Consider the following 13,762-nt stretch of genomic DNA (forward strand, 5'->3'; position numbering starts at 1 on the left):
ATTCCCTAGCTCTGTCCTCAAGGCACACTAACAGTGCAGGTTTTAGTGATATCCAGGCTTCCGCACAGATGGTTAAATCAAAATAACTGAGGTACTAATAAAGTCACCTGTGTTCAAGCCTGGATATCACTAAAACCAGGACTGTTAGTGTGCCTTGAGGACCGTGGTTGGGAAACACTGGCATACAGAGTAAACAGTTTAGGACACAGGTTCTCAAACTCGGTCCTCAGGACCCCACACAGTGCATGTTTTGCAGGTCTCCTCACAGAATCACAAGTGAAATAATTAGCTCCACCTGTGGACCTTTTAAAATGTGTCTGTGAGTAATTAATACACCTGTGCACTTGCTGGGTTACCTGCAAAACATGCACTGTGTGGGGTCCTGAGGACCGAGTTTGAGAACCCCTGGTTTAGGACATCATTGTATTGTTTGTAAGTGTATGCAATTGCCATGTAGTAGATTGAATACTTTCATAATATCTGTTTGTAGGGTAGGGTCAAGATATTCAGTGTTTCTCGCAAAACTACAACTCATGCTGAATGAGGCCCTGTATCCGGGACTATAGACCTTCTATCAAAATAATTAAATTCTAGCAGATAAGACTGAACTTAAGATAGTGAAGGGGCTGGTGAACAGGTCCACTTCCTAAGGAGGACTTTCTTTGCCGCAGTTAGGACAATAGTAAGAAAAGGAAATCAGAACTAGGTCGGCCTGGGAGGAGAGGAACTCAATTGCAAAAGAGCAGAGCCGTAACTAGACAATTCTCTTACGTCCTAGAGGATGCTGGGGACTCCGTAAGGACCATGGGGTATAGACGGGCTCCGCAGGAGGCATGGGCACCTAAAAGAACTTTCTAGTATGGTGTGCACTGGTTCCTCCCTCTATGCCCCTCCTCCAGACCTCAGTTAGATCTTGTGCCCAGAGGAGATAGGGTGCATTACAGGAGCTCTCCTGAGTTTTCTGTAAAAAGAATTTTGTTAGGTTTTTTATTTTCAGGGAGCTCTGCTGGCAACAGACTCCCTGCATCGTGGGACTGAGGGGAGAGAAGCAGACCCACTTCTTAAGAGTTAAGGGCTCTGCTTCTTAGGCTACTGGACACCATTAGCTCCAGAGGGAGTCGGAACACAGGTCTCACCCTGGGGTTCGTCCCGGAGCCGCGCCGCCATCCTCCTCACAGATGCCAGAAAAAAGAAGCCGGGTGAGTATGACAGATCATAAGAAGACGTCAGGCGGCAGAAGACTTCAGATCTTCATGAGGTAAGCGTGCAGCAGGTAGCTGCGCGCCATTGCTTCCACATTTACACACACACACATGGCACTGATGGGTGCGGGGGGGGCGCCCTGGGCAGCAATAAACCTCGTTTTTAGGCAAGAAGCATGTAGTTAGGCTGCGGGGCAGTAAACTACGAATCCCTGCCATTTTTTTTCAAAATCTCGAGCGGGACTGAAGCTCGCTGCGCGAGGGGGCGGAGCTTGATCCCTCAGCACTAACCAGCGCCATTTTCTCCACAGAGGCTGCAGAGAACGCTGGCTCCCCGGACTCTCCCCTGCTGAGCATCAGAGGGCTGAAAATAAGAGAGGGGGGCACATATTAAAGCGCAGTGAGTGGGGAATACTGTATACATTTATATGTAAAAGCGCTATCTGGGGTTTTTTCCCTGGGTCAGTTGGCGCTGGTGTGTGCTGGCATACTCTCTCTCTGTCTCTCCAAAGGGCCTTCTTTGGGGAATTGTCCCCTTATAGTTATATCCCAGTGTGTGTGTGGGGTGTCGGTACGTGTGTCGGCATGTCTGAAACGGAAGGCTTATCCAAAGAGGAGGTGGAACAGATGAGTGGTGTGTCTCAGTCGGCGGGGCCGACTCAGGATTGGATGAATATGTGGCATATGTTAAATGCTAGTGTAGCTTTACTGCATGAAAGACTGGACAAAGCAGAGTCCAGAGCGTCGGCAGGTAATCAATCTACAGATTGTGCCGACTCACAGGACCCATCGGGGTCTCAGAAACGTCCCTTCTCACAAATAAGGGACACAGATACCGACACGGACTCTGATTCCAGTGTCGACTATCATGAAGTAAGGTTGCACCCCAGGGTGACAAAAAGTATTCAGTGCATGATTATTGCAATAAAAGATGTTACATATCACTGATGAGCCCTCGGTGCCCGACACGAGGATACACATGTTTAAGGGAAAGAAACAGGTTATAAACTTTTTCCTCCTTCCCATGAAATTAATGAGTTATGTGAAAAAGCTTGGGAAACTCCAGATAAGAAACTGCAGATTCCCAAAAGGCTTCTTATGGCGTACCCTTTCCCTACACAGGACAGGGTACGTTGGGAATCCTCTCCCACAGTGGACAAAGCCTTAACTAGTGATGAGCGGGTTCGGTTCCTCGGAATCCAAACCCCCCCGAACTTCACCCATTTTACACGGGTCCGAGGCATACTCGGATACTCCAGTATTGCTCGGTTAACCCAAGTGCGCCCGAACGTCATCATCCCACTGTCGGATTCTCGCGAGATTCGGATTCTATATAAGGAGCCGCGCGTCGCCGCCATTTTTCACTCGTGCATTGGAAATGATAGTGAGAGGACGTGGCTGGCGTCCTCTCACTTTGTTTCAGAACTTTCAGGGGGCTGCAAATATCTTTATTCTGGGGACCAGCAGTATTATAGGAGGAGTACAGAGCAGAGTTTTGCTGACCAGTGATCACCAGTATTATACGTTCTCTGCCGGAAAAACGCTCCATATCTGTGCTCAGTGTGCTGCATATATCTGTGCTCACACTGCTTTATTGTGGGGACTGGGGACCAGCAGTATTATATAGGAGGAGTACAGTGCAGAGTTTTGCTGACTAGTGACCACCAGTATTATACGTTCTCTGCCTGAAAAACGCTCCATATCTGTGCTCAGTGTGCTGCATATATCTGTGCTCACACTGCTTTATTGTGGGGACTGGGGACCAGCAGTATTATATAGGAGGAGTACAGTGCAGAGTTTTGCTGACAGTGACCACCAGTATTATACGTTCTCTGCCTGAAAAACGCTCCATATCTGTGCTGCATTGTAGTATATAGTAGGAGTACAGTGCATAATTTTGCTGACCACCAGTATATAATATATAGGAGTACGGTACAGAAGGCCACTGCTCTACCTACCTCTTTGTCGTCAAGTATACTATCCATCCATACCTGTGGTGCATTTCAGTTTTGCACAGTTTGCTGAACACCAGTATAACTATATATATATATATATATAGCAGTACGGTACAGTAGTCCACTGCTCTACCCACCTCTGTGTCGTCAAGTATACTATCCATCCATACCTGTGGTGCATTTCAGTTTTGCACAGTTTGCTGACCACCAGTATATACTATATAGCAGTATGGTACAGAAGGCCACTGCTCTACCTACCTCTGTGTCGTCAAGTATACTATCCATACATACCTGTGGTGCATTTCAGTTGTGCGCAGTATATATAGTAGTAGGCCATTGCTATTGATATTTCTCTGACGTCCTAAGTGGATGCTGGGGACTCCGTCAGGACCATGGGGATTAGCGGCTCCGCAGGAGACAGGGCACAAAAGTAAAAGCTTTAGGATCAGGTGGTGTGCACTGGCTCCTCCCCCTATGACCCTCCTCCAAGCCTCAGTTAGATTTTTGTGCCCGGCCGAGAAGGGTGCAATCTAGGTGGCTCTCCTAAAGAGCTGCTTAGAGTAAAAGTTTGTTAGGTTTTTTATTTTCAGTGAGTCCTGCTGGCAACAGGCTCACTGCTACGAGGGACTTAGGGGAGAGAAGTGAACTCACCTGCGTGCAGGATGGATTGGCTTCTTAGGCTACTGGACACCATTAGCTCCAGAGGGAGTCGGAACACAGTGTCACGAACCGGTCTCTTATCTCTGCGGGTTCTGGGGTTCATCCGTTGCCAGTGCGGTTGCTCGCGGTGCTGTGCGCCCGTGTGGGGACACGGCGTGATCAATGGCACAGGTAATGCAGAGTCTGGGAACTGTGAGTGCGGGGACCAAATGGCCTAAGGCACTGCGGTGTGTCTGCTGTATAGGAGGTGGCCATGTTGGAGACCAAATAGCTAATACAGAGCACTTGTGAAAACACCTGTGGGCAGGTGTAAGCCAATCCCGTGCTTGTGCTGCCTTTAAGTAGGCTGGGATTATGTTACTCTGGGCCAGTGCTTTGTTGTATCAAAGCTGTGCTCTAGCTCTGAGCTCTCTCCGTGCATTCCTGTGTGATTCCCGTGGTCCAGATATCGCCTCCGTTCCCAGAGGTCCGTCTGCAGCCTTCACTGCTGAAAGATCCACCGGCTCTCTGCTGTGCTGTCAGTTAATTGCACTCCTATTGGAAATAGTTGGATTCCCAGTGTCCTGCATGAGGTTACCTTGTCAGTCTGCCTATCATTCAAAGTCTGGAGGATTCTGTTTCTCTCAGCTGTTCGTTTGTTCAACTCTGCATTTAACCCATTCATCACCTTGTCTTCTACTACAGTTTCACAGTGATCTCCGGAACCCGCAAGTAACCCAATTCAGTACTTTTATTTGCTATGTTGTCATTACAAGGATAATTCATCACAGTCTCTCAGTTAACTCTCAAAGCTCCATTGCCAATTCTTACAGTTAATTCTCCATGTCTGCATTAACCAGTTAAATACAATCTGCAGTTCAGCATCAAAGCTTGTTTATATTTGCTATGTTGTCATAACAAGGATAATTCTTCAGTCTCTCAGTTAACTCTCAAAACTCCATTGCAAATCCTTACAGTTATCTCTTCATGTCTGCATTATCCAGTTAATAACATTCTGCAGTTCAGCATCAAAGCTTGTTTATATTTGCTATGTTGTCATAACAAGGATAATTCTTCACAGTCTCTCAGTTAACTCTCAAAACTCCATTGCAAATCCTTACAGTTATCTCTTCATGTCTGCATTATCCAGTTAATCATATTCTGCAGTTCAGCATCAAAGCTCGTTTATATTTGGACAATCCAACATTTATTCATCAGCTTGTTTTGCATATGTTTCCATGAACATTTCTTTTATGTATTTTTGAGTTTTCTCTTGCATATTATTCCTGCAATACTTCAGTATAATATGATGATTAACAATTTGTCAGTTAACTCTTTACTGAATTGTTATTTTGAATAAATATATGAATCGGAACTTTCTTCGTCCTCCCTGCTTTCTTCATAGCCCAGCACCTACACCTGTGGTTGGTCCCGGGTTAACGGATTCACAAAAACACCCGGGCCTGACAGTAAGCACTGGCCACATGGATCCGTCAAGTGACCAATTCGCAGGAGGCGGTGCTACGTCAGATATCCTTTCCCGTCTGGAAAACCAGGAGTCTATACAGACACAAATAGTGCAGTTTATGCAAACTATGGCAGACCGTTTAGAGACTCTTCATACGGCTATTAAAACGTTCCAAGTCCAGATTCCAACCCCAGATGTCCCAGTTACCACTACAGCTTCTCCTGTGACGCTGCCTACGTCCCGCTTGCAGTTACCCTCTCCGAGTAAGTTTGACGGAACTCCAAAACTTTGCAGAGGATTCCTGAATCAATGCGAGATCCAGTTTGAACTGATGTCTGCCAGTTTCCCATCAGCTCGTTCTAAGGTTGCATATATTATTGCCCTCCTCTCCGGTCAGGCTCTGGAGTGGGCATCACCATTATGGGAGAGAGGTGATCCTATCCTCTCTAATTACAAAGAGTTCGTATCTTCCTTCCGGAGAATCTTTGACGAACCAGGCAGGACCACCTCAGCATCCTTGGAGATTCTCCGTCTACGTCAAGATTTACGTCCTGTCAGTCAATATATTATTCAGTTTCGCACGTTGTCTTCAGAGTTAAACTGGAATGAGGAGGCCCTGATCGCCGCGTTTTGGAATGGACTTTCAGAAAGAATCAAGGATGATTTAACTATCCGGGATGTGCCAATTAAACTGGATGAATTGATTTCTCTCTGTAACAAACTTGATCTACGTTACAGGGAGCGATGTTTAGAGAAATCCAGGGCAGAGCGATCCAGTCCACGTGATCATCCTAGACCTCGACAAGATTCTTCATCACAGTCTCCAGTAATGACTGAAGAACCTATGCAGATTGGGCACTCTCGCCTCACAGAGGAGGAACGACTTCGTCGTCGACAGGGTAACCTCTGCATGTACTGTGGGTCCTCCGAACATTTAGTTAAATTCTGCAAACTCCGACCGGGAAACTCTCGCCTCCTAGCTTATTCAAGAGAGGTTAAGCTAGGAGTTACTTTAGAATCACGTTCTGGGAAAGAGCCAACCTTGTCTATTCAATTAGAAGTTCCAAGTTCTACAGTGAAAGTTTCAGCCCTCCTAGATTCCGGGGCAGCCAAGAACTTCATCTCCTCAGCCTTTGTCATACGGTCTAAAGTTCAAACCATGCCCCTGGAAGCAGCAGTTGCTGTTACAGCAGTGGATGGAAGTCGAATTCCAGATGGTATAATTACTCATCGAACCGTATGTCTCAAGATGAAAGTTGGTGAGCTCCATTCCGAATACCTCTCCTTCTACGTGATTCCCAAAGCCTCTCAAGATGTGATACTTGGTTTACCTTGGCTGCAGAAACATAATCCTCAACTTAATTGGCAAACCATGGAAGTCCTTTCATGGGGTAAATCTTGTACCAAGGACTGTGTAGCTACAATTGTACCTCTTCGGTCAATTAGCCTTTCCGATCTACCTCCGGTGTATTAATCCCTTGCGGATGTTTCCAGTAAGCAAGCAGCAGACTCTCTACCTCCTCATCGTGAATGGGACTGCCCAGTCGTCCTGGTTCCGGGCAAGACCCCTCCTAGGGGACAAATTCATCCGCTATCCATCCCAGAGACGCGAGCTATCCGGGATTGGTCCACTCCTACAACTCTCAAGGGGATTCAGCGATTTCTTGGCTTTGCTAATTTCTATAGGAGATTCATTAAGAATTATTCTACGTTAGCTGCTCCTATCACAGCCCTAACTCGCAAGGGAGCAAATCCTACGAACTGGTCTTCTGAAGCAATCAAAGCCTTCTCTGATTTAAGGCAAGCCTTTGTGTCAGCCCCCATTCTTCGACAGCCTGATTTGAATCGTCCCTTTCTACTAGAGGTGCATGCATCTACAGAAGCAGTAGGAGCTGTGTTGTCACAAGTCTTTGAAGATAAAAAGGTCCATCCCTGCGGATATTTCTCCCGTAAGTTCCTCCCGGCAGAGCGTAATTATGCAATCGGTGAGCAAGAGTTACTTGCCATCAAGTTGGCATTTGAGGAGTGGAGATACCTTCTAGAAGGAGCACAACATCGCATTACAGTTTATACTGATCATAAGAATCTTCTGTATCTGCAGTCAGCTCAATGTTTGAATCCACGACAAGCTCGATGGGCGCTTTTCTTCTCACGATTTGATTTCAAACTCACCTATCGTCCAGGGTCTCAGAACAAAAAGGCAGATGCTCTTTCCCGGTCCTTTGCTTCTTCTGAATTAAATGATGCTACCACGAATCAAGCCATTGTGAATCCTACGTCCTTCTTAATGACTCGAACCTCTCCAGTTCCTCCGCCTGGCAAGACCTTTGTCGCCACAAGTCTTCGAAAACGGCTGCTTACCTGGGCTCACTCCTCTTCCTTCATGGGTCATCCTGGGGTTCTAAAGACTCTCAAATTTATTCAACAGTCTTATTGGTGGCCACGTCTCAAAGCCGATGTCCAAGAGTTTATAGCAGCATGTCCTAAATGTGCCCAACATAAGAGTCCAAGAAGTTCTCCACCAGAGTTTCATCCATTGCCAGCCCTAGAGGTTCCAGCAGCAGATCAAGAGCTTCAACGTCTATCTAGCATCTGGAGTTGTGTACGTAAGTCCTTGGTCAAAACTTCCGCTCGTTATAAATCTTTTGCAGATAGAAAACGTAAAGCTGTACCGAGTTACAAAGTGGGAGACCAAGTTTGGATTTCTACGCGCAATCTCAAGTTCAAAGTTCCTTCTAAGAAATTTGCTCCCAAGTTTATTGGTCCATTTCCCATTGTTAAGGTACTCAACCCTGTGTCATACAAAGTCAAGTTGCCACCGTCTTTGAGAATTCCTAACGCCTTTCATACATCTTTACTGAAGCCTTTGATTCTCAATAAGTTCTGTACTACCCAGTCCAAATCTCCTAAAGTTCACTCTTTGCAGAATGAGGAATTTGAAGTTAAAGAGATTGTGGACTCACGTTCCCGATATGGACGTTTACAGTTTCTGGTCGACTGGAAGGGTTACGGTCCAGAGGAAAGATCCTGGGTTTTCTCTGAAGATGTTCATGCTCCAAGACTGGTACAGAAATACTTCTCCAAAAATCCTGATAAGGTTCAAAGGTGTTCGGAGACCACCCTTAGAGGAGGGGGTACTGTCACGAACCGGTCTCTTACCTCTGCGGGTTCTGGGGTTCATCCGTTGCCAGTGCGGTTGCTCGCGGTGCTGTGCGCCCGTGTGGGGACACGGCGTGATCAATGGCACAGGTAATGCAGAGTCTGGGAACTGTGAGTGCGGGGACCAAATGGCCTAAGGCACTGCGGTGTGTCTGCTGTATAGGAGGTGGCCATGTTGGAGACCAAATAGCTAATACAGAGCACTTGTGAAAACACCTGTGGGCAGGTGTAAGCCAATCCCGTGCTTGTGCTGCCTTTAAGTAGGCTGGGATTATGTTACTCTGGGCCAGTGCTTTGTTGTATCAAAGCTGTGCTCTAGCTCTGAGCTCTCTCCGTGCATTCCTGTGTGATTCCCGTGGTCCAGATATCGCCTCCGTTCCCAGAGGTCCGTCTGCAGCCTTCACTGCTGAAAGATCCACCGGCTCTCTGCTGTGCTGTCAGTTAATTGCACTCCTATTGGAAATAGTTGGATTCCCAGTGTCCTGCATGAGGTTACCTTGTCAGTCTGCCTATCATTCAAAGTCTGGAGGATTCTGTTTCTCTCAGCTGTTCGTTTGTTCAACTCTGCATTTAACCCATTCATCACCTTGTCTTCTACTACAGTTTCACAGTGATCTCCGGAACCCGCAAGTAACCCAATTCAGTACTTTTATTTGCTATGTTGTCATTACAAGGATAATTCATCACAGTCTCTCAGTTAACTCTCAAAGCTCCATTGCCAATTCTTACAGTTAATTCTCCATGTCTGCATTAACCAGTTAAACACAATCTGCAGTTCAGCATCAAAGCTTGTTTATATTTGCTATGTTGTCATAACAAGGATAATTCTTCAGTCTCTCAGTTAACTCTCAAAACTCCATTGCAAATCCTTACAGTTATCTCTTCATGTCTGCATTATCCAGTTAATAACATTCTGCAGTTCAGCATCAAAGCTTGTTTATATTTGCTATGTTGTCATAACAAGGATAATTCTTCACAGTCTCTCAGTTAACTCTCAAAACTCCATTGCAAATCCTTACAGTTATCTCTTCATGTCTGCATTATCCAGTTAATCATATTCTGCAGTTCAGCATCAAAGCTCGTTTATATTTGGACAATCCAACATTTATTCATCAGCTTGTTTTGCATATGTTTCCATGAACATTTCTTTTATGTATTTTTGAGTTTTCTCTTGCATATTATTCCTGCAATACTTCAGTATAATATGATGATTAACAACTTGTCAGTTAACTCTTTACTGAATTGTTATTTTGAATAAATATATGAATCGGAACTTTCTTCGTCCTCCCTGCTTTCTTCATAGCCCAGCACCTACACCTGTGGTTGGTCCCGGGTTAACGGATTCACAAAAACACCCGGGCCTGACACACAGGTCTCACCCTGGGGTTCGTCCCGGAGCCGCGCCGCCGACCCCCCTTGCAGATGCCGAAAAGTGAAGGTCCAGAAACGGCGGCAGAAGACTCTTCAGTCTTCATAAGGTAGCGCACAGCACTGCAGCTGTGCGCCATTGTTGTCAGCACACTTCATAGCAGCGGTCACTGAGGGTGCAGGGCGCTGGGGGGGGCGCCCTGGGCAGCAATGATAGTACCTTATTCTGGCTAAAAATACATCACATATAGCCCCTGGGGGCTATATGGATGTATTTAACCCCTGCCAGGTCTCAGAAAAATGGGAGAAGAAGCCCGCCGAAAAGGGGGCGGGGCCTATTCTCCTCAGCACACAGCGCCATTTTCCCTCACAGAAATGCTGGTGGGAAGGCTCCCAGGCTCTCCCCTGCACTGCACTACAGAAACAGGGTTAAAACAGAGAGGGGGGGCACTTATTTGGCGATATGTATATATATATATTAAAATGCTATAAGGGAAAAACACTTATATAAAGGTTGTCCCTGTATAATTATAGCGTTTTTGGTGTGTGCTGGCAAACTCTCCCTCTGTCTCCCCAAAGGGCTAGTGGGGTCCTGTCCTCTATCAGAGCATTCCTTGTGTGTGTGCTGTGTGTCGGTACGTGTGTGTCGACATGTATGAGGACGATGTTGGTGAGGAGGCGGAGCAATTGCCTGAAATGGTGATGTCACTCTCTAGGGAGTCGACACCGGAATGGATGGCTTATTTAAGGAATTACGTGATAATGTCAACACGCTGCAAGGTCGGTTGACGACATGAGACGGCCGGCAAACAAATTAGTACCTGTCCAGGCGTCTCAAACACCGTCAGGGGCTGTAAAACGCTCATTTACCTCAGTCGGTCGACACAGACACGGACACTGACTCCAGTGTCGACGGTGAAGAAACAAACGTATTTTCCTTTAGGGCCACACGTTACATGTTAAGGGCAATGAAGGAGGTGTTACATATTTCTGATACTACAAGTACCACAAGAAGGGTATTATGTGGGGTGTGAAAAAACTACCTGTAGTTTTTCCTGAATCAGATAAATTAAATGAAGTGTGTGATGATGCGTGGGTTTCCCCCGATAGAAAATTATTGGCGGTATACCCTTTCCCGCCAGAAGTTAGGGCGCGTTGGGAAACACCCTTTAGGGTGGATAAGGCGCTCACATGCTTATCAAAACAAGTGGCGGTACCGTCTCCAGATAGGGCCGCCCTCAAGGAGCCAGCTGAGAGGCTGGAAAATATCCTAAAAAGGTATATACACACATACTGGTGTTATACTGCGACCAGCGATCGCCTCAGCCTGGATGTGCAGCGCTGGGGTGGCTTGGTCGGATTCCCTGACTGAAAATATTGATACCCTTGACAGGGACAGTATTTTATTGACTATAGAGCATTTAAAGGATGCATTTCTATATATGCGAGATGCACAGAGGGATATTTGCACTCTGGCATCAAGAGTAAGTGCGATGTCCATATCTGCCAGAAGATGTTTATGGACACGACAGTGGTCAGGTGATGCAGATTCCAAACGGCACATGGAAGTATTGCCGTATAAAGGGGAGGAGTTATTTGGGGTCGGTCCATCGGACCTGGTGGCCTCGGCAACAGCTGGATAAATCCACCTTTTTTACCCCAAATCACATCTCAGCAGAAAAAGACACCGTCTTTTCAGCCTCAGTCCTTTCGTCCCCATAAGGGCAAGCGGGCAAAAGGCCAGTCATATCTGCCCAGGGATAGAGGAAAGGGAAGAAGACTGCAGCAGGCAGCCCATTCCCAGGAACAGAAGCCCTCCACAGCTTCTGCCAAGTTCTCAGCATGACGCTGGGGCCGTACAAGCGGACTCAAGTGCGGTGGGGGGTCGTCTCAAGAGTTTCAGCGCGTAGTGGGCTCACTCGCAAGTGGACCCCTGGATCCTACAACTAGTATCCCAGGGGTACAGACTGTAGATTCGAGACGTCTCCCCCTCGCAGGCTCCTGATGTCTGCTTTACCAACGTCTTCCTCCGACAGGGAGGCAGTATTGGAAACAATTCACAAGCTGTATTCCCAGCAGGTGATAATCAAAGTACCCCTCCTACAACAAGGAAAGGGGTATTATTCCACACTATATTGTGGTACTGAAGCCAGACGGCTCGGTGAGACCTATTCTAAATGGGAAATCTTTGAACACTTACATACAAAGGTTCAAATCAAGATGGAGTCACTCAGAGCAGTGATAGCGAACCAGGAAGAAGGGGACTATATGGTGTCCCTGGACATCAAGGATGCTTACCTCCATGTCCCAAATTGCCCTTCTCACCAAGGGTACCTCAGGTTCGTGGTACGGAACTGTCACTATCAGTTTCAGACGCTGCCGTTTGGATTGTCCACGGCACCCCGGGTCTTTACCAAAGTAATGGCCGAAATGATGATTCTTCTTCAAAGAAAAGGCGTCTTAATTATCCCTTACTTGGACGATCTCCTGATAAGGGCAAGGTCCAGAGAACAGTTGGAAGTCGGAGTAGCACTATCTCAAGTAGTTCTACGACAGCACGGGTGGATTCTAAATATCCAAAATCGCAGCCGTTTCCGACGACACGTCTGCTGTTCCTAGGGATGGTTCTGGACACAGTCCAGAAAAAGGTGTTTCTCCCGGAGGAGAAAGCCAGGGAGTTATCCGAGCTAGTCAGGAACCTCCTAAAACCAGGAAAAGTGTCAGTGCATCATTGCACAAGAGTCCTGGGAAAAATGGTGGCTTATTACGAAGCGATTCCATTCGGCAGATTCCACGCAAGAACTTTTCAGTGGGATCTGCTGGACAAATGGTCCGGATCGCATTTTCAGATGCATCAGCGGATAACCCTATCTCCAAGGACAAGGGTGTCTCTCCTGTGGTGGTTACAGAGTGCTCATCTTCTAGAGGGCCGCAGATTCGGCATTCAGGATTGGATGCTGGTGACCACGGAGGCCAGCCTGAGAGGCTGGGGAGCAGTCACACAGGGAAAAAATTTCCAGGGAGTGTGATCAAGTCTGGAGATTTTTCTCCACATAAATATACTGGAGCTAAGGGCAATTTACAATGCTCTAAGCTTAGCAAGACCTCTGCTTCAAGGTCAGCCGGTATTGATCCAGTGGGACAACATCACGGCAGTCGCCCACGTAAACAGACAGGGCGGCACAAGAAGCAGGAGGGCAATGGCAGAAACTGCAAAGATTTTTCGCTGGGCGGAAAATCATGTGATAGCACTGTCAGCAGTGTTCATTCCGGGAGTGGACAACTGGGAAGCAGACTTCCTCAGCAGGCACAACCTCCACCCGGGAGAGTGGGGACTTCATCGGGAAGTCTTCCACATGATTGTGAACCGTTGGAAAAGACCAAAGGTGGACATGATGGCGTCCCGCCTGAACAAAAAACTGGACAAGTACTGCGCCAGGTCAAAAGACCCTCAGGCAATAGCTGTGGATGTTCTGGTAACACCGTGGGTGTACCAGTCGGTGTATGTCTTCCCTCCTCTGCTTCTCATACCCAAGGTTTTGAGAATTATAAGACGTAGAGGAGTAAGAACTATACTCGTGGCTCCGGATTGGCCAAGACGGACTTGGTACCCGGAACTTCAAGAGATGCTCACAGAGGACTCATGGCCTCTGCCGCTAAGAAGGGACTTGCTTCAGCAAGTACCATGTCTGTTCCAAGACTTACCGCGGCTGCGTTTGACGGCATGGCGGTTGAACGCCGGATCCTAAGGGAAAAAGGCATTCCGGAAGAGGTCATTCCTACCCTGGTCAAAGCCAGGAAGGAGGTGACCGCACAACATTATCACCACATGTGGCGAAAATATGTTGCGTGGTGTGAGGCCAGGAAGGCCCCATGAAGAAATTTCAACTCGGTCGTTTCCTGCATTTCCTGCAAACAGGAGTGTCTATGGGCCTCAAATTGGGGTCCATTAAGGTTCAAATTTCGGCCCT

At 47.1% G+C, this 13,762-nt stretch overlaps 1 protein-coding gene across 3 annotated transcripts in view; it reads left to right on the forward strand.

The window, feature by feature from the left end:
• Nucleotides 1–13,762, forward strand: part of NEK11 (NIMA related kinase 11) — a 959,809-nt gene that overhangs the window by 544 nt on the left and 945,503 nt on the right. The gene's annotated exons all lie outside the window — the stretch shown is intronic.

The sequence above is a fragment of the Pseudophryne corroboree genome, chromosome 5 (genome assembly GCF_028390025.1).
Source record: "Pseudophryne corroboree isolate aPseCor3 chromosome 5, aPseCor3.hap2, whole genome shotgun sequence".
In the NCBI taxonomy this organism is placed as follows: Eukaryota; Metazoa; Chordata; class Amphibia; order Anura; family Myobatrachidae; genus Pseudophryne; species Pseudophryne corroboree.